This window comes from Mustela nigripes, chromosome X, assembly GCF_022355385.1.
Source record: "Mustela nigripes isolate SB6536 chromosome X, MUSNIG.SB6536, whole genome shotgun sequence".
Lineage (NCBI taxonomy): Eukaryota > Metazoa > Chordata > Mammalia > Carnivora > Mustelidae > Mustela > Mustela nigripes.
In genome coordinates this window covers 46,361,044-46,383,515 of record NC_081575.1, presented here as the reverse complement: position 1 = coordinate 46,383,515, position 22,472 = coordinate 46,361,044, and the positions used below count along the sequence as shown (strand labels likewise).

General features: G+C 37.5%; 1 protein-coding gene and 1 pseudogene across 1 annotated transcript in view; one reads left to right on the top strand and one right to left on the bottom strand.

The window, feature by feature from the left end:
* TNMD (tenomodulin) overlaps positions 1-22,472 on the top strand; it is a 174,193-nt gene that overhangs the window by 80,149 nt on the left and 71,572 nt on the right. The window lies entirely within an intron of this gene.
* LOC132007634 (large ribosomal subunit protein eL6-like) lies at positions 6,801-21,059 on the bottom strand (annotated as a pseudogene).

Genomic DNA, 22,472 nt, shown 5'->3' with positions numbered 1-22,472 from the left:
AAAAGGAAGGACTGGGGCAGGTAATTCAGGCCTTTATAGAGACTCAGTATATGTGTCTTCCTTCTATTTGTCATAGATATTTAGAAATGGTAAGAGAATGTACCAATCAGGGTCTCAGCAAGAAATAGGCAGGCATGCTCAAACTAAATAATTTGAGGGAAGTTTAATAAAGGAATTATTTACAAAGGTGTGGTAAACAACAAAAAGAGATAACAAAATATTGGGAGATATTAGAGGGGAGTTATCTCCTCAGGCCTGAAAAAGCAACAAAAGGAAAAAGAAAGGTTTCCATGGAGAGGGCTTCCTGACTGGAGTTGTGACCCCTCCTTGAAGAACCTAATCGGCCCATGGCATCCTGAAGGATGGAAGCTAAATGAAAAAATACCCCCAACTTAATTTTCCTCCCTCTGATCTCCTACTAGTATTCTCTATTGCTCTAACCCACCAGGAAGGCAGAGAACAAGGAAATCCAGTGATGGAATCTATACAGATCAGTCTTCCAGAGCACAGAGTAGGACAGAAAAAGATAAAGAGGCAAAGGGAAGATGTCCAACACAATTTGACCAGGGATATCTGGAAACACTTACTGAGCAACTATTACATTGTAGATATTATTCTTAGAAGTTTTCAGATTGCACTTTTTCCTAACAACAAAACTTTGCCATAAGTAATATTTTCCCCATTTTACAAATAAGAAAACTGAGGCTAAAATGGGTTAGGTCACTTGTTCAAGATGATGCAGCTAGTATTTGAATCCAGGCTTGTCTCACTCCAAACCCTGTGCTCCTAACTACTTCATAGTATTGCCTTGATAACAAGTCTTCTCCTGTGTATTAAGAACCAAGTGATAAATACTATCCAAGCAACCTCAGATATATAAAGAAAACTATACTACTTCTTAATTCTTTCTTTTCAAAAAGAAGACTTTATTTGTTTGAGAGAAAAAGTACAGGAGACAGCATGAGTAGAGGGAGGGGCAGAGGGAGAAACAGACTCCCCACTGAGCAGGGAGCCCAAGGTGGGGCTCCATCCCAGGACCCTTGGATCAGGACCTGAGCAAAGGCAAACACTTAACCAACTGAGCCATCCAGGCACTCCACTTAATTCCTTCTTAACCACCTTCTCTAAACTGCCTAGTCCTTATTATCCCTGCAACCTCTACTGAAGTTAATGGACAACTATTTTATTAACTAATAATTTAGTATTGATTGACACAATTTTAAGGTGTAACTACTTCCAAAGGAATCTGCATTTTAATAAAGAACTTCTCTCAGGGCACCTAGGTGGCTCAGTGGATTAAGCCTCTGCCTTCGGCTCAGGTCATGATCTCAGGGTCCTGGAATCAAGCCCCACAAAGGGCTTTCTGCTCAGCAGGGAGCCTGCTTCCCCCTCTCTCTCTGCCTACCTCTCTGTCTACTTGTGATCTGTCTCTCTCTCTCTCTCTCTCTGTCAAATAAATAAATAAAATCTTAATAAAAAAAAGAACCTACCTCTTGTCATTTCATTTCCCTTCATACATCCCCCAGAGTAACTATATAAAAAGGAAGACTTTTGAACTCACAAAAGCACACAGAAGAATGGTGGTTGCCAAAGACTAGGGGGAACATGGTAAATGGGAGATCTTGGTCAAAGGGTAAAAATTTCAGCTATAAGGTTAATTAGTTCTGGAGATCTAATATATAGCATGGTGACTGTATATACACAACATGGTTAATAATATAGTATTGTATGTCTGAAATTTGCTAAGAAGGTAGATCTTAAGTGTTTTCACACAAAACAGTAATTATGTGAGGTGATGGATGTGTTAATTAGTTTGATTGTGGTAATCACTTCACAATGTATACATATATCAAACCGTTACATTGTACACCTTAAATGTATATATATTTTTATTTGCCAGTTACACCTCAATAGAGCTGAAAAAAATAAATATAAAAGGAAAACCTGGAAAATAAAGACTTACTGCTGAGTTGGAGAGGCGGATGAGTCTTGCCTTAGTCAATAAAGAGTTAGAGAATGCATTTGTCACAGGAAGTATAAATTTACACAATGACTCAAGTACAAAAAAAAATCAACCTAATGTTCTATATCTGACTTCATCTTGTTTTGGAGCCCAAATTCTCCCAGTATCTGTCAAGTTAATATTCAATCAATTTAAAGTTCAAACTTCCCATTAGGGCTGCCTCTATTTTCTCAAAATATCTTCTCTTCCCCTTCCTCAAGATGGCATTGGGGTGCAGAGGAAAGCTTATATAATCTCTTTGCACTGGAGAAGGAACCTCAGTATTGCATGTTGATCCTTGTTCTTTTCTGACTTCTACTGAGTTTGCCTCTAACCATACCTGATCATTGTGTCTTGCATAAGTGACCATTGTGTAGTGTCTCAGGGCCACCTGGCTTCTGAGGAATCATGAGAGGAGATACTGCTAATGACCATGAACCTTGCCATTACTCTGATGGTAAGATTCTTAGACTCAGCATCCACTTCTTTTAACCCCAGTTCTCTTCTGAGCCACCTATAATTTCTTTACTCTAGTGTTCTCCACCAGGGCACATGAGAACTTAAGATCTAAATATATCTCTAAGAAAATATATAGGATACAGCTAACTCTTCTTTTTAGACAAAAAATTATTTTAAAGCATTTACCATGTTACTGTCACTGACTGGTGTGGGTGGCAGCATATAGTAAGTAACAACAAACACTCCAAATCAGTTTCTAATACCACAAATTTTCTATAAAACAAAGCCATTTCCAAGCCATGGACAATCATTTTTGGCAACTTTCAATGCAATAATGCATCATCATGTCCAATCCTTTTTTCATTGGGTCTTAGAATAGAATATTGTGGCTGTTTTTTGTCTGAGTACCTAGGGGTTAAACTGAAACCCTATTATTTTTCACAATTTATGGCTGGAAATCCTATGAGTTCAATTTCCTGCCTTACTGAGTAGAGTATAGTAAGTTACATTAGTGAACAAAATTTAATATTTGAAGATTGAAGATATTGCTGGGTCTCGGAGTCATCTTTCCAACTATCAATGGCATCAGCCCAGACCAGTGATGTTGCTATAAAAGACTTAGAGATTGTGTTTAACTCATAGTGAACGCACAATGTACTAGAAATACTATTTTTTAAAAGACTAGAACACGATTATCTATTGATACACCTCTTTCTGCAAAAATATAATTTAGAAAGACGTTCAGATAATTAAGAGTATGGTTAAAGAAAGTTGTATTAGTGCTTGCTTCAGCAGCACATATACTAAAGAACGTTGTATTACTCACTTGGATACTTATTTGAAGCTCATTGGAATGAGATTTTGAACTATATTAAATGAAATTTTATTTCAAATGATGTTGCAAAATTTTTAGACATTCCAGTAAGCTTTTTTCTTACAGAAAGATCTTAAAGATTATTCACCATTATCATTTTGCCTTACTGAACCTAGAATGCAATGGCTTTTATAGTTCCAAATAAGCCTTAAATAAAGGGCTTATAAGCTTTCACAGCAGAAAACTACTTATTAGGGCAGTGATGTTACTCTAAAATTTTTCCTGATTTTATTGTCCCACCCTCATATTTTTCAGAATCAGTATAATTCTTGCTTTCATTTGAGAGAAGCTGTCATTAGTTAAAGAGATTCCTTAAGTCACTAGGAGCATCTTGCCCTTCCCCTCAATAATTAATTATATTTTCTACTTAATGAAAAGCTTGTAGTTTAAAAGCATCTCCAGTTATAGCTAGGCATAAACATGAAAGGAAGAGCTACTTACATGAATATATTGGATTTCATATATTAATATGAAATATTATAATGAAATGAAATATGACAATATGGGATTTCATATTTTAATTGTTAAACAAATTTTACAGACTTGAAAAGGGCTAGTTTGACAGCCCTGGAGCAAAAGCCCTAGCTTATTAACAGTTGTAAACTTAATCTATTGAAAACCAATATGAGGCTAAAAAAGAGAGCAACTCGGGGTTTTCTTAGGAATGGGAGTGTAAGAGGTTGAGAATGAAAAGTTGCATAGCAGTTAAGGAAATTACCTCTGTCAAGGGGAAAGCAAAGTATTCCTTTTTTTCTCCTCATTTCCTCCCCCAAATCTGGTAGAAATTGTCCCTACATCAGTAAGATAGGCTTGGTGATTGGAGCAGAAATATTCTCATCTAGCTCAACCACCACTTCCTCGTCCCAGGATTTCTTAGGGAAAATTACAATGATTGATTTGTATGCATAGAAGGTGGGCCACCCTGAGATGACAATTAAGGAAGGTTTGGGAATGTACTAGAGAATGTCTGAACAGTAGCAGGGACATTTCTAGCAGTAGCTCAGAGAAGGTTGGGTGGTATATGGATGAATGCCAGCCAGCAGAAGCCAAGAGGCCCAGCACAGGGCTTGTCTGCTAATCACATTCAAACCTACACCTTGCCAGAAAGCCACATTCCAAACTCTAAATAATGCTTGCTTCAGGGGCCAATTTTTCCAAGAGCTTTCTGAGAAAAGATTTTAAATGGAAATATAAGCTTAATGTGAGCAATAAGGAAAAACATGCAAATCTCTTCTCTACCTTGCATTTGCTTTTCCTGCTGTGTTTTAGGCGAAAAAAAAATCATCAAAAATTATTCCAGAGCCCAAACTCTGACCTCCTCAGATCCTGCTCCCTCTAATCAAGGCACAGTTGACTGACAGTCAGGAAATAAATTGTTCTTTGAAGGAATAGGCCAAGCAGGTTTACAACAAATGACTAGTATGATCTAATCTTCCAGCAATTTCAACAGTTTTCAATTCTCAAAGGTTCATATATGTCTGTTTAACTTTCTGATTCTGTCCTGTGACTGCTCATTTGAATTATCCTTCAAGATTCAATCTTCTCAAATATTGTAACCTTCTTCATTATCAAACTCCAGCGTAATATCAAGATGCACAATGTGCCCAAGCCCCACAATACCAATCTGGACACATTAAAAATCCAAAGAAAAGACCTAATGGCCAAAGCCTCATTGGTAGGAGGAATAGATAATCACTTATCCAATTAGCAAATTCTCACTGAACTGCTAGTAGGTGTACTAGCCACTGTAAAGTATTTGAAGTGGTACAATCACCCAACAATTCCAGAAATACCTAAGGTCTGATGGCCAAAAATCTACCTTCCTTACAAGCTGGATGAAATGTGAAACCTCTTAAATAAGAGACAAAGTCTTTAATTCCATAAGTGGAGATAAGCTTAGCAGGATGCTTTGTATGAAAGGGAGGAAAGTTGATTCCGTACTAAGTCATAAATGATTGATATTAGAGTGACTCCTCAGAATAGATTCTAATAGGAAGGAAGAAAGAGAACAGGCAGTACCAGATGTGAGGGGAAGGTTGGGGTGAAGGCAAGGAAGGAGGAGAGCAGATAACACAAAGAGAAAATTAGAGACAGTAAGATAGCTGGGGGAGGGGGCCCAAAAGCTAACTTTGCCAACTACAGTGTCTTACCAAAGGCAATCCAGCATGTAACTCAAGTAAGGAACTCTGGAGTTTAAAAAGAAGAGTACAAAATTCAGCTGGTGCTAGCCAGACTCTGCAAGAGTTTTACATTTTCTTCTAAATCCCCCAGTAATAAATTATATACCCAAAGGGTCCTGATTGAAATAAAAAACACTGCTGCAAGTGTAAAGCAGAATAAAATTCAAATCTTAAAATTGCAAAGGGTATTAACATATAAATTAGTTATTCCTAAAAGATTTTCAGACTCACCTGTGCATATGACTCATTTTCTTTGGCCTACTTTAATTACCTTTTAAATTAGCAGCTCCATTTTATTTTATTTTTATTTTTATTTTTTATTTTTTATAAACATATATTTTTATTCCCAGGGGTACAGGTCTGTGAATCACCAGGTTTACACACTTCACAGCACTCACCAAAGCACATACCCTCCCCAATGTCCATAATCCCACCCCCTTCTCCCAAACCCCCTCCCCCTTATTTTATTTTATTTTATTTCAATTTATTTTCCATTATAAAAATTTATCAAGGGAATAATTTGAGTTTTTAGAGATTTGGTTTAGCAAAATAAAAGACCAAAAACCATGAAAACACTTTAAATTCTTTTTTAACCTACCAAGTAGGATGTAAATTAAATAAATCCTCTGTTACTTTAGGAAACAGACTGTTTTCCCAAACCAGAGAAGCTGATTTCCAAGTCATGCTCTCTTACCTTTACTGCCTTGTAACATGAAGGAGAACTGAACCTTACCAGGGATGGTTCTTCTGTAAGTCAAGGTGAGAAGAATAGGTGATATCCCAAAACAGACTAGGTGGAGACTCTGAGCCAAAAGCAGTGTCTGTGATGCAGAGTGTGATCAACCAACCAGGTACTTTTGAGACTGAAAAGGTGCTGCTAATTACTTAGAACAAAAGGCATAAAATGAGACATCAGGCACCCTACTGATAAGGCAGTTTGAGAAACTACATTTCCCAGTATGCCCTGCCCCTTGAGAGTCAAAAGGCCTGACTGGAGCAAAGCACCCTAGGATCTGTGTTTGGCACCATTTAAGACATAAACAGTATAGGGCTGAGTCTGACACAGAGGCTTACTGCTTCCATAGAATACTTAATCAGACACAGAAAACAATACCTGAGGTGAAATCTCAATGGAAATTAAGTCTAGGGTGGAGCCTCTCTCTCCCTCACACCTCAAGCTTGCAAAGGAGTGGAGCTATTAGGGCTGTCCACTGGTCCACAGCCCTGTTTCTCCTGGGTGCAATGCTCTCTCTGCCTCCCCACATCACCAGTGTCCCCGCTGCTGCTAGTCTTTTGGGGGATTGTGGGCCAGGTGCTGTTCCCATTTCACTTCAGCCAAGCTGTACAGCTCCATGGTGGCTTGAGCATCTTCCACAGAAGAATGTCCACTTTTTCCCAGTCTGCATGTCCTGGTTCTGAAGCTTCTTGGTGAGACATTTCAGAGGCATGATGACATTCTTCAAGCAGTCAGCCTTCTGGTTGGGGAGGGGGCAGATATGGAAGGAGTTGTGGGTCAGACACTTGGAGTGGAAGTATTGAAGGGCTTTAAAGTTGTGGGTGGCATGCCCCCACTGTCTTCCCTGTGAGTATCTTTAAGATTTGGCTCAAATCATTCATCATGTACTACTTCCAGATGACCCTCTATCTGGTCCAGTAGTCTAGAAATGGGTGGGGGCAGGGGGAGAATGTACTCATCATAAAGCTTATCTCCGTGGTAGCTGACAATGTTACATCAAGCCAAGGAACTGACATGCCCCTTGGGTCTTGTGCCCACTATCTCCCAGGAGATTGCCACCATCTTCCTTGGCATCTTCTGGGATGTTCTGGAGCACTTATTCTCTGAATGAGATTGGGTGGAGTTATGTGGGAGCATTCTTCTGAGCAGGGTTCTTCTGGGGCCCCTTCTAGGGGCAAGTTGAGTGGCTCCTAATTTTTGGAAGGGCACTCTGGAACTCCCATTTTAGATTTCCCTATTAGATCAGGTTTTGTATTTGTTTTGTTTACAATTTTGATACATAGGGCTATGAAATTTTCTAACATACAGTTCAGACCCCATCCATCCTTATTTCTGTTTTAATTTTCAATGTTCTATGCAAGGGCTGTGCTTTCATAGCATGAGGGTTCTGTTAGAGAGGGAGTGTGTGTATGTGTGTAAGTATGTGTGTCTAGTGAAGACAAGGGTTTCCAGATTCTCACAGAGTACATCTTTCAAATGGAGACAAAAATAAAAGCATAAGCACAAAGCAGGAGACCACATTCTACATCGATGAAACAGGCTCTCTGAAGCTCATCACCCTACCAAAAAGGAGACTAGCTACAGAGCTGACACACTGTTGCATTCATGATTCTATTCCCCTCCTAATTAGGAGGTGTTGAGATTATAGTTTTCTGTCAGCTTCTGAGAAATTATGATCTCTTTGTTCCTTCACTGGAACTTTTAGAACCTTAGCATAGTTGGTAAAAAGAATGCTTATGTATAGCTGACAACATGAAAGGCCCTTATGAGCTCCATGGGAAAGAGACACTTCATATTTAGGAAGGAAAAATTAGAAGAAGGGTTTCTTCCTCTCTGTCATTTCTCTGACAAGACAGTAATGTTTCTCCTGCTGGTAGCTTTCAAGACAAGGAGATTTGTATGAGTGGCCATGAAATTCATTATCATACATTTATGCTCTAAAAATGCAATTGTAACCACTCCTCATGTGTGCTGCATTCACAATAATTATCCCAATAAAACCTTATCCACATAAATGACTAACAAGAACTCCAAGTGGGAAAAGAGATGTTTTTTCATTATTGGATCATATCTCAGGGCAATCATGATACCCAAGCCAAATACAGCCTTCTCATGGATGGCACAATTACTTTTTCATTTAAGAATGCCCACTCCTTCCCAAAAGGGCCAAGCAAGGTCCATTTGACAAATTAGTTCACAATCCACCCAGCTCAACTGAGATTTCATGCTCCTTCACTATGCTGAAGAAACAGCAGAAATATGGGAGTTAGAGAAGTAGGGGTTTAGGTTTGGCTCTTTGAGCAATCCATGGCATGACTTTAATGGGTTTTCCCTTAATAGTCTATACAATAAGGCAAACAGTGCTATTTGAACACAGTACCACTTGAGCCTTCTGTTCCAAAAAAGTTCAAATGTGGTAGTAAATACTAATATAATTTTAAATGTATAAAATGTAATACAAATGCAAGATGAAATTATTCTTTTCAACTCCAGAGACGAAAGATCATCCAGTGCAGGAAAATCATGCTTAATTTTCTGTCCTGGAAGACATGCACAAGAACTTTTGTACCATTAAACTATAGCTGTGAAGGCTTTTAATCATTTACCAATTAATTTAGTTCTTCCTCTGGTTTCCCCTCCCTTCCAGGATTTTTCTCTGTGAAGCTCACCTATTAATCTCCCCCAATGACACTTCATTTTCTTCTTACAATGAATGCTGTTATTGAAAAGCCAGAGATCAGCCTAATTTTTGATCCTTTGTAGATGCACTATTTGTTCTTTCAGGACACTCAGAATTTTCTCTGTGATGCTCTTAATGTTCACTATAGAGTATCTAGTATAGGTTTTCCTTTTCTCTCCTATTTGACACTCTATGACTCTATTACATGAAGTCTTTCATTATTTTTCAATTCCAGAAAATTTATTTCCATTATTTCTTAAAGTAGCTACTTCTTCCTATTTTTTATTTGTCTATTTCTTGGACTCCTTTTATTTGATGTTGGTATTTTACTTTCATCTTCCATATCCTATAGCTTTTCTTTTACATTTTCTATTTCTTTATCCTTTCCTACTACCTTCTGGGAAAGTTCTTCAATTTTATCTTTAACTCACTAATTTGTTCTTTAGCTAAATTTATCTTGGTATTGATTCCATCAGTCATATTTTTTATTTCAATTATTACATTTTTATGAACAGAATTTCCACTTACATTCATGATAGAGTAATTGTCACTGGACTTGCCCTCCTACCACAAATAACTAGAAAAATAACAAAATATAAGAGACAATTTTTTTTTTTCAGACAATAGACAACAGGCAATGCAGGACTGTGATTTTTGAAAGAGAAACAAATGAGGTAATCTCTATGATTGTCTCAGCTTGCTGCCTAGAAGCAATTTTGGACAACAACATAGGGATGGGAAGCCTAAGCAGAACAGAGTGATCTTGCTGATTTGGTCAGAGATCAAAATTCAGTGACTGAGGCAGCTATAATTAGTGGAGCAGAGTACTAGAGAGGAGAGCTATACAAAGAAAGAACTATAGAAATTGGCACAGGGATTACCTTTATTCTTTGATACATGCTGAGTTGTGCATGCAGAGTGTGAAATTCCAGTGAGAATAGGCAAAGAACAACTGCTGGGGATCTGTAAGGTAGACAATTCCCAGAGCTCATACAGGTCTAAGTGTTTGCATTCCAGCCAGCCAGAGCAGAGAAATGTTGTAGAGTACCCAGACATGTAAGTAGAGACCCCAGAATGATCACATATTAGTAGTAGAGCTAACCTAGCCCTATAGTAAGGATATCCTAGGCCTGCCATAACAAAACTTACAAACAAGCCTTGAAAGCTTAAAGCTGATCTGGAAGTGATTTAACTACCTCCCAAAATAAAACTCAACATTCTTTAAAGTAAAACAGTAAAATCCAGGCACTCACTCGACAACAAAACATTCACAATATCCAGCATCTAATAAACAACTATTATACATGTGAAGACGTGAGAAAATATGACCCACATCCAGGAGAAATATCAGACTACATAAAAAGACACAGAAATTATAGAGAGGATGGAATTAGCAGATGAAAAATTTAGAATACCTATTAAAGTAGTAAGATTAAAAGTTGAAGGAAAGGTCAAAGTTTAAAGAAAATATTGTCATAATGAGGAAAGAAATGGAAACTATAAGAAAGAACAAATGAAAGTATTAGAGGTGAAAAATAATATTTGAAATGGAAATTTCACTGAGTAGGATTGACAGCAAATTAGATGCCATAGAAAAGGAGTACATTTTTAGATACAGCAGTGGAAACTATCCAAATTGAAGCACAAGAAGGGGGTGGAAAGTGAAAAAAGATGAACAAGGCCTCAGTGACATGTGAGTCAATATCAAGTAGTCTAACCTAGAAGTAATTAGAGTCCCAGGATGGAAGTTCAGAGAAAATATTTGAAGAAATAATGGCTGAAAGTTTTCTGATTTGATAATAACTGTGAGTTCACAGATTCAAAAAATTTCCACAAACCCAAGCAGTATAAGGACAAAGAATGCCATGTATAGCCACATAATAATCAAGATGCTATAATTGATACAGGAAAAAAAACTTTCCTAAATGCAGCTGGAGGAAGAAAAAGAATACCTTATATATATAGGAATAAAGATAAAAATGAGTACCTCTTGTCAGAATAAATATAGGCCAGAGAAGAATTCTATATTGAAGTCAGGGGTACTCCAAAAATAAAGACCAAATAAATACTTTATCAGGAAAAAAAAAAAACTGAAAGAATTTGTCACCAGGAAACCTACACAAAAAGAAATGCTACACCCAGTACCCAGATCTTGGTTTCTAATATCATTCTGCAATAAAAGGAACCAGGGCTCCTTGGAGAAATGACAGACTCTAAAGCTGAAAATGGAAATAGACAGAATGAGCCTGGAGCATCTTGTAATACCAGAAAGTAAGGAAGTGTTAAAAAAAAAATGATGAGGTCATGTCAAAGAGACACAGCAATCAATTGAAAGAGCTCCCAGTGGCCAAAGTTGAAGTGATGTGAGAAAGAAAATAAAGTAGTATTAGATTATAACCCAAAACATAAAATAAATATCTATAAGTCCATATTGGTGTAAGTAAAAGATATAGAAAATAAATAAATAGATGATGATATACCCATAATAAACGTTCCGTATAAAAGAATTCCAAATAAGGGGAGGTGAATCATAAGAGACTATGGACTCTGAAAAACAATCTGAGGGGTTTGAAGTGGCGGGGGGGTGGGAGGTTGGGGTACCAGGTGGTGGGTATTATAGAGGGCACGGATTGTATGGAGCACTGGGTGTGGTAAAAAAATAATGAATACTGTTATTTCTGAAAATAAATAAATTAATTTAAAAAAATTCCAAATAATTTATGTAGTCTCCCATCAAAGAGGTGAAGCATAATTCCCCACTCTTCAAAGCTGGGCTGCAGAAAATAACTTCTTTCTAAAGATAACACTATGGAAAAAGGAGAAAGAATAACTTTATAGTGGAGAAACCTGAAAACACAACCTGAGACAGATAATCAAGGTTCATATCATCAGTGATAAATCATGCTGATAGCATGTACCCATGATATGATGTGACAAGAAGGGCACTTTGTGACTTCCTCCCAAAAATACATAACCCAGTCTAATCATGAGAAAAACACCATACAAATTCAAATGGGGGACAATCTACAAAATACCTGACCAATATTCCTCAAAACTGTCAAAGTCATTTGACAAACAAACAAAAAAATAAAGTCTGAGAAACAATCACAACCAAGAGGGACCTAAAAGACATGATAGCTAAATGTAATGTGGTAGCTTGAATGTGTTTCTGGGAATGAAAAAAAAAAGCATTAGATTAAAAACTAAGGAAACAAAAAAAGTATAAATTTTAATTATCAATAATGTATCAATACTAGTTTATTAGTTGTGACGAATGTACCAAACTGATGTAAAATGTTAACAGTAGGGTAAACAGAATGCAAGGTATATGTAAACTCTCCATACTCTCTTTGCAACTTTTTATAAATCTGAATCTATTCTAAAATAAAAATATATTTGAAAAGAAATGATAAGGGAATATTTTTAGGCTGAAGTAAATATTTCTAGGCTGAAAATATATTTGAAAAGAAATGATAAGGGAATATTTTTAGGCTGAATATTTTTAGGAATATTTTGTTCTGAAATGGAGAATGAGGTCATACAAAGGAATGAAGAGTGTCAGAAATGGTAAATATGTAGATCAATATATATTTTATGGCTAATATTTTCCATTGATCCTTTAAATTATCTTATTTTATTTCATATTACTTATTACCTTAAATCTTTAACTATATTTACTTTGTATATTTTAAATTATTAGCCCATCCATTCCAATAATTCTGCATTGAATGGTATATATTTTCAAATTGTTGTCCTTTTCTATAGTAGTCATTCATCTTTCTTACAAGTCTAGGTATGCTTATTCTTGTTTCCTGGGGGTATCATCTACTGCATCTAATAAATGTATATCCAAAAAGGGCCGAAGGCCAGGCCCTAGTCTAGTCCCAGTCAAGAGTCCCAGATACCACAGAACTACTGTTACTCCTATATCTTTCACACCTTATGAGGCAACTTGTCTGGTCAGTCACCTTGAGTTGCAAACCAACAGATCTAAGAGTTTGTGGTGGGGGGGTGTGGAAGTGGAGGAATGAATGTCAGAGGACAACCTGTTAGTCCATCCTTATACTCATCAACTCACACGAGTAAGACTTTTGCATTGCCCATCTACTCATAGTCTGCTGACACAGGCTATTTGGGCTATTGCCCTGGATTTCTGCAATGAATGAGATAAGCAGTAATTATACTAAGGTTCCACAAGGGAGCAGAAGAAATAGGGCTCTAGAAGTTGTGTTCATTTTTTTTAACGTCTTTATTTTTTTCAGTGTTCCAAGATTCATTGTTTACGCACCACAGCCAGTGCTCCATGCAATACGTGCCCTCCTTAAAACCCACCACCAGGCTCACCCATCCCCCCACATCCCTCCCCTCCATAACCCTCAGTTTTTATCCTAGAATCCACAGTCTTTCATCTTTCATGTCCCCCTCCAACTTCCCCCGAATTCACTTTTTCTTTCCTTCTCCTAATGTCTTCCATGTTATTCCTTATGCTCCACAAGTAAACTAAACCATATAATTGACTCTCTCTGCTTGACTTATTTCACTCAGCATAATCTCCTCCAGTCCCGTTCATGTTGATACAAAAGTTGGGTATTCATCCTTTCTGATGGCTGCATAATATAGAAGTTGTGTTCTGCCCTATCCCATCACCAATGCCTCTGGCCATTCCTTGCACCAGGCTACAACCATCTACCTTCTACACACATCAGTTCAAGGCCACTTTCAGTATCTCCAGGGCTTTTCACAGTGGTACTGTTGCAGTGGTTGTTATTTTCCCTGCAGTCTATGCTTCCCTCTGGCTTCTATCTCCAGAGTTGATTTGGGTTTGGAAGCAAAAATCCATTTGTCAGGAACTATAACTTTTATTAGGTACTCACTCTGTGCATAGAACCTTACTTGCATTAATCTCATTTAATCCTTTCAACATTCCTATGTAGTACATACTTTTATTATACCCATTTTACCGGTCAGGAAACTGCAGCACAAGGACATTAAGTTGTATCCTTTAGATCACAGCGTAAGAGATGGAGTCAAAATTCAAACCCAGTTGATCTTACTCCAGAGACTAAGATCTTTTTCACCACCAGGGATTAGCATATTGTAGGTACTCAAAAATATTTATTGACTGTTTTTCAATTAATGAACAAATAGATGAATGGTTGGATGTATACTGCTAGTTTCCTCAGCAGCCTTATTTCTTCTATGTTTTCTTCTGTTCAATTTCTCTAGTGTCTCTGAAATATAGTGTGAAGCCTATCTGTGTATCTTTTACAGAGTGAGGCATTCTACTTTACTTTCAGCCTTTATTATTTAAAAAAGTATATTTGTCCTTCTAATAAAAAGAAACACATCTTTTTATTTTTCTGCATAAGTATAGGTGACATGCCTTTTTCATTATCAGAGCTCTACCACAAAAGCTGTCTTGTTTTCCCTCTGTAATTTCTGGTGGAAATAGGTCCTGCAAAAGGACATAAATGGCCATCAAAAATATGGGAAGAAGCTCTCACCAACTGTAAATGAAATACACATTAAAACAACAAGGAATGGGCAAAAGAAATTTTCAAACCAGCAAAAAAATTAAAGAATTAAAATACCTCACAAAACAAACTGAGGGTTGCTGGGGGGAGGGGGTTTGGGAGAAGGGGGTGGGATTATGGACATTGGGGAGGGTATGTGCTTTGGTGAGTGCTGTGAAGTGTGTAAACCTGGTGATTCACAGACCTGTACCCCTGGGGATAAAAATATATGTTTATAAAAAAAAATACACGGTATCGGTAAGGGTTCTAGGAAATGGGCTCTCTTATATGTTGGTATGAGAGTTTAAACTGGAGCAGTCTTTTTAAAAGGAAATTTGACAAAATCTATCAAAATTTAAATATGTAGACATTTTGACCCAGGATTACTATTTCTAATAATTTATGTTACCAAAAAACCTTTGTGTTGTACAAGTATATTTGTTGTGGCGTAAATTCATAGAGAAAAAAACTAGAATAAATAAAATTTCTGTTAATGGGGACTGGTTAAATAGATTGACAATGGGATACTACAGAATCATGCAGTGAGGGAAATCTCTAAGTATTTATGTAGAAAAGTAGTCATGACATATTGATAAATAAGAAAACATAGAAATGTATACAAAATATCATCCAATTTTTATGAATCAATATAATTTATAGATCTGATTGTATACGTTTATGTATGCATATTAAAATTCTGGATTTATACCAATGTGTTAACAACTGTTACCTCTGGAGAATGGGATTAAACAGAACAGATTGGTGGTTGCCAGAAGTGGGGGATAAGGGTGGGGGAAATGGGTGAAGGGAGTCAAAAGGTACAAACTTTCAGTTATAACATAAGTAAGTTTTGGGAATGTCATGTATAGCATGGTGACAATAGTTAACACTGTATTGTATATTTGAAAGTTGCTAGCAGAGTACATCTTAAAAGTTCTCATCACAAACACACAAAAAAATGTAACTGTGTGATGTGATGGATATTAACCAAACTTATTGTGGCAATCAAAAATGGGGGGATGGTGAAACTTCGCTTCTATAACATTTGAATTTTTTTCAACATAGAAGCTCTTTTGTAATTTTTAGATGTGTGTATGTGGAATCAAAAAAAGAAAAAAGGAAGGCAGAAAGAGAGGAAAGAAGGAGGATTAACATTCACTTGGAATCCTCATTCAAATGAAAATGGAATTTAAAAATAGCCAGGAATCAGAAGGTCCTTGTTTTAGTTGACTTCCTCTAGACTTGAGCTTACAGAGAAAGCACACTAGGACACTTTGGGAAACTTCTTAGTAAAAGCTCAGTTCCTCCTCACAGAAAACTGGTGTGGTTTTAGGTGGCTGTGCTAGTGATTAGGGCAGTCTACACCCTTTAGGTAGAAAAGAAAGTGTGACAATTGCTCTAGCCTTTAAGGAAAAATTGATTTAAATGCAAAAGCAAAATTCACTCATTTTCTCCTATGTTTTTAATTTTAATATATAAAACTACATACATGTATATATCAACAGAAAATCTCTTCCCTCAGCTACACTTGAAAGTGGTCCTCCAGGTGGTTAAAGGTTGCTGAACAGATCTTGCTGTTCTCAGAGATTAAATTTAGGTGGATGAGGAAATGTAAATTCATACTGAATATCTCAGAAGATTGGTATCCCAAACACTGAGAGAAGAGAATAGACAAGGGTTCAGGTAGAAGGTCAAATTGATAGCCTCTGTTTGCTTGCAGATTTCAGACTGTATGAATATCTCACTGTTAGGCCTAAGTTTCCCATATATATATATGTTTTGGAGAAAAAATTCTGATCTTATCCTAAAGACTGGCATCTTTTTCGATAAGACTATAATCACGTACTTAGGCTTTTCTCCCTTCAGCACAGCTGAAATGTGGCTATGTGGTGTTGTGTAGTTAACTGGAAGTCAATTGATATGTGCAACAATTTACCATAACTTTCATTTTCATCATGTAGACCACTCTTACCAATCCTGGCATTCTCAGTGATAAGAATGAATATTTTTAAATATTTTTTTAAGAATCAATGTTTTTTAATGGGTCAGTTATTTAATTAAGTTCTTTGAAAAATATTTATTTATTTTAAATGTTAGTTGACATACAGTACAATATTGGTTTCTGGAGTAGAATTCAGTGATTTGGGGCACCCAGGTGACTCAGTCAGTTAAATGAATGCCTTCAGCTCATGATCCTAGAGTCCCAGGATTGAGTCCCCGCATCAGGTTCCCTGCTCAGTGGGGAATCTTCTCCTCCCTCTGCCACTCCCCATTCTCATGCTCGCTCTCTCTCTCTCAAATAAATAAATAAAATCTTTTATTAAAAAAGAATTCAGTGATTCATCACTTACATACAATACCCAGTGCTCTTCACAAGTGCCCTGTTTAAAACCTATCACCCATCTAGCCCATTCCCTATCCACCTCCCTCCAACAACCCTCAGTTTGTTTTCTATTGTTAAGAGAGTCTCTTATGGTTTGTTTCCCTCTCTTTTTTATTTTCCCACTTCCCACATGTTCATCTGTTTTGTTCCTTAAATTCCACATATGAGGGGTACCTGGGTGGCTCAGTGGGTTAAAGCGTCTGCCTTCGGCTTAGGTCGTGATCCCAGGGTCCTGGGATCAAGTCCCATGTTGGGCTCTCTGCTCAGCAGGGAGCCTGCTTCCTCCTGTCTCTCTGCCTGCCTCTCTGCCTACTTGTGATCTCTGTCTGTCAAATAAATAAATAAATAAATCTTTTTTTAAAAATTCCACATATGAATGAGATCATATGGTATTTGTCTTTCTTTGACTATCTCACTTAACATAATACACTTTAGCTCCATCCATGTCATTGCAAATGGCAAGATTTCAATTTTTTTTGATTGAGTAATACATATATATATATATATTATTAATAAATACATAATGTTACATATATACATATATATGTATATATCACATCTTTTTTATTCATTCATCAATTGATGGACATGTGGGCTCTCTCTAGTTTGGTTATTGTTGACCTTGTTGCTATAAACATCAGGATGCATGTACCCCTTTGAATCTGTATTTTTGTATCCTTTGGGTAAATATCTAGTAGTACAATTGCTAGATTATACAGTAGTTCTATTTTGAACTTTTTGAGACACCTCCATACTGTTCTCCAGAGTGGCTGCACTAACACTTCACAAGGGTTCCCTTTTCTCTGCAACCTCACCAACACCTGTTGTTTCTTGTGTTGTTATTTTTAGCCATTCTGACAGTGTGGGGTAGTATCTCATTGTGGTTTTGATTTGTATTTCAGTGATGTTGAGCATCTATTTATGTGTCTGTTAGTCATCTGGGTGTCTTCTTTGGAAGGTGTCTATTCATGTTTGCTGCCCATTTCTCTTTTTTTTAATTTTTTAAATTTATTTTCAGCATAGCAGTATTCTGATGCCCATTTCTTAACTGGATTATTTGGTTTTATTGGGTGTTGAGTTTGAAATGTTCTTTATTGACTTTGGATATTAACCTTTTACCAGATAGGTTGTTTGCAAATATGTTCTCCCATTCTGTAGTCTCCCTTTTAGTTTTATTGATTATTTCTTCACTGTGCAGGAGTTTTTTATCTTGATGAAGTCCCGATAGTTCATTTCTGCTTCTGTTTCCCTTGCCTCTAGAGACGTGTCTAGTAAGAAGTTGCTATAGCCAAGGTCAAAGAGGTTTCGCCTGTGTTCTCCTCTTGGATTTGATGGTTTCCTGTCTCACATTTAGGTCTGCCATTCATTTTTTATTTCTTTTTTTGCATGGTGTAAGAAAGTGGTTCAGCTTTAGTCTTCTGCATGTGGCTCTCCAGTTTTCCCAACACCATTTGTTGAAGAGACTGTCTTTTTTCCATTGGATATTCTTTTCTTCTTTGTTGAAGATTAGCTGGCCATATAGTTGTGGGTCCATTTCTGGATTTTTTTTTCTATTCCACTGATCTTTGTGTCTCTTTTTGCCAATACCATACCATACTGTCTTGATGACTGTGGTTTTATAATAGAGCTTGAAATCTGGAATCATGATGCCCCCAGTTTTGTTTTTCATTTTTCAGAATTGCTTTAACTATTTGGGGCTTTTTGTGACTCCATACAAATTGTGGTTTCTTGTAAGAAATATAGAACACCAATTTGTGAGGATTAATTCCATTTGTGGAAGAAAACATAGAGCAGAGGTAGCCCTAAAGCTGAAGAACAGCTTTGACTACTGACAGAATTTGTAAGTTCACAGCTTTCTGATCAATCTTGCACTGTTCTTTAATCTCATATTTCTCCTTCTCAGTGTTGAAGATCTCACCTTCCTGGTGTCTAGGTTTATAAGTCCTCTTCTTGAAATAAGCATCAGCGAGATGTTGGGATTTTTCACATTGCTGATATCAATTTTGGTGGAGGTGGCAATGATGAAATTTTGGAGTATTCTATGTAGAGGAACTCAATTGAGGGCCAGACATCCAGTGACAAGTAACAAGCCACTGCTCCATTGCTTCAGGAAAACCACAATCTTGCCTTTGTGGCACCCAGTGAGGACTATCAAAATGGCCAGGAGTGAGGCTAGTTCAAAGTTTTCTCACATGCTGACTGAAAGGTTTTTTGCCATGACTCAACAGTTTCAGGGTACATCTTCAGTAGGGTAATACGTAGGCATTTGGGGGAAGTTTACGCTAATGCCATTTCTTATCACAATGAACTGGTTTTGTGATAGTAACAAGAACCTTCTCTTTCTTCTTTTCAACCCTGGATTTAGCTGTTGAATACTTCCTTTTGTACATGGTCTTTCTAGAATGCATAACTGATGGGGATTATCTGCTAATTCCTCCGACTAGACAGGGTTTCTACTGCAGTGGGGCTTCCCCTTCTTTGGCATTTTAGCCTTGAGCTTACCCTCCTTAACTTTGCCACCAGCATAGCCTTCTTGGCTTCAGGTTTCTTCTCCTTAGTATCTGGCTTCTCAGCTTTTTCACTGGCCGTCTTGCAGGATGGGAAAGAAGACTCAATAAGAGTCAATATTAAGCTTGTACAGCTTAGCCTGCTCAAAGGATGAGGAAAATAAAAATAAAAAGCACCTAGAAAAAGCACAGCCTACGCTGTTGCAGCCATATTTATTTATATAACAATAATCATTTTCAAAATAGCAGTGACTAGAGTTTGACTGTCCCTGGGTGAGCTATTAGACTGAGAAACATAGGCTTGTAATTATTAAGGGCAAAATAGACATGAAATATAGACAGAAGGGATGGTCAATCAATAAATAAGTGTACTTGGAGAAATACAGCTTACCCTTTTCAAAAATAGACTAAATTATACTCTTGAGTCCAACCACGTAAAACCATATGCATCTATTTATTTTTAATTTAATTTAATTTAGTCAATGTTTCAAGATTCATTGTTTTTGCACCACACCCAGTGATGCATGCAATACGTGCCCTCCTTAAAACGCACCAGCAGGCCCTCCCATCCCCCCACGTCCCTCCCCTCCATAACCCTCAGTTTGTTTCTCAGAGTCCACAGTCTCTCATGGCTCATCTCCCCCTCTGATTTCCCCCAACTCACTTCTCCTCTCCTTCATCTATTTTTTTAAAATTTATTTATTTGAGAGAGAAAGAGCACCCACACATTCAAGCAGGGGAGAGGGGCAAAGGGAGAAGAGAGAGAATCTCTAGCAGACTCCCCACTCACCAAGCATGGAGCCCAAGGCAGGGCTCAATCTCACAAGCCTGAGATCATGACCAGAGTGGAAATCAAGAGACAAACGCTTAACCGACTAGCCACCCCAGTGCCCAGAATCATACTCATCTAAAAAAAAAATGTTTTTAATGGCATGAAGTAGATGACCATCAGTACCAATACACCTCAACAACTCTAGTGGCAGAAAATCTTCACAGGGTACTTTAAATTTGAGCTTTTCCATCAGCTACACTAAGTGAAGAATCTTTAGTTGTGCTCAATGATTTAGGAGTGTGGAGTCTGCAAAGGTCAAGGAATTGGGGGTGGAAAGTCTTCAAATCTTTGCTACTCAATGTTTGGTCCCCAGACTAGCAACATAGACTTCATTGGGAGATTATTAGAAATGCAAGCTCACTGGCCGCATGTCAGCCTGCTGAATGGAGTCAGACTGTGTACATAAGCAAGATCCTTAGGTGATTCATATTAAAGCCTGAGAAGTGCTGCTCTGGTTGTTAGTTGGGAGTTTGACTCGCCCAATTTCAAGCACCATAATCATGTTTCTAGTAGCTAAATCTCAGCATCCACCCTCATTCTTAGTTCTGACAGCCAAACTCTAAGGAGCTATAAGTGTACCCTTACTGTGTACCTAGGCAAGTGTCAGGCCCTTAGAAAGGAACAGAAAACAAGGACACCCCCTCCATATTCTTAGGAGTAAATCCTCTGGTTGAAGAGAGAGGAGATGCATATAAGTGCCAATCCATCTCCTTTCCCACCTTCTCTCCCACTCCTTTCCCTAATGCATTTCATACCCTAGCCTGCTCTCTACTCTAGGTTAGAGTACAGCTCTACTCTAGGACTGACCTCTGTTCTCTAAATGTGCCTTGTGCTTTTGTGTCTTTGTATTGTCCCTGTTCCCTCTGCCTGGAACTTTTGCTGTCCACCCACATCTTCGATAGTTGAAATCCTACACACACGTCAAGAGCTCAGGCCTGCCTACCCTAAATTACTCTTGTCTACCATTCCCCAAGAGTGCTTTCCCATATGTGCACCTTCACCATTATCCAGTAACACTTGGCTTCAGACTAGCTGTAAAGATTGATGAAGCCTTCTGGAGAATAAAAGAAATTTCAAGTGCAATTTCAACTTTCTCCCAGCTAAACACAATAACCCCCTTAATTCATGAACTTAGGGTTGTTTTTGACCTCCTCTTCTCCTTCTGAATGTTTTATTTCATTTCCAAAACACTACTGAGGTAAAGTATTACCAAAATATCTCTCCTAGTTTGAAATCAAATTTTAAGACTTCATAGAAATTTTATATGTTTCACTCAGGATCAAACTATCAGTCCACAAACAACGGACTAGACTAAGAGTACTTTGCACCCTTCTACATGTCTTACACAAAGCAAAAAACACACAAACATATGCGTGAACCCAGAGACTCTAAACTAGCCTCCCGAATGAATAACAAACACTGGGTGTGATTTTCCGTGAATACTCTAGATGGTAGCATTGTGCATATTATTATTTTACTTCTTTTTATTGGTTCCCTAATTCATCATTTAATACATCAGGAAAGGCCTATGTGCAGAGGGGATATAAAAGGTCATATATTAATAGGTATCCATGCAAAGTGAAAATTAAGAACGATGTTAGAAAATTTCCATAATTCTATTGCTTCTCAAGCCAGTTTCACATCTCTTTTTTTCCATTGTCCAATTTCTCAGAATTGCAGTCCCAACCATAGACTCTACTGCCTTATCTTACCTCTCACTCAATTTGCCAAACTTTGCAGTCTGACTTTGTCCCCTCCCCACTCACCCTTCTGAAATCATTATTTCTTTAAGATCTCCTGTGGCCTCCTGGTCCCTACATTCAAATGCTTCTTCTCAGGACTCATCCTAACTTATTTCTCTGAAACATTTACAAGGTAATTACCTCCTCCTATTTTTCCTATTTCCCCAAGTTCCTTATTTTGAAATTTTTCAAAATTTAAAATACATAAGTTTAAAGACTACTACAATGAGCAGCCATATAGCTTTTACTTAGCTTCAAAGATTAACATTTCACTACGTTTGTTTTCATCATCCCTCCTTCGTCTCCCCCTTCTGCCTCCCTCTGTCAACTTCTATCCCTCCTGGTTTCTCTCCAGACATCATGACACTCTAAATACTCCAACACATGTTTTCTAAGTTGCAGATATCATTCCATTTGAATTCTACGTTTTTTAACATGCATCTCCTAAGAATAAGATTATCTTCCTTTGACACTCTCCATGAAACTCTTAGCTCTCCTTCCCCTCCCTTGGTTCTCCATCTACCTCTGACCATACCTTTCTAGATGCACAAGGAAGAGGGCAAG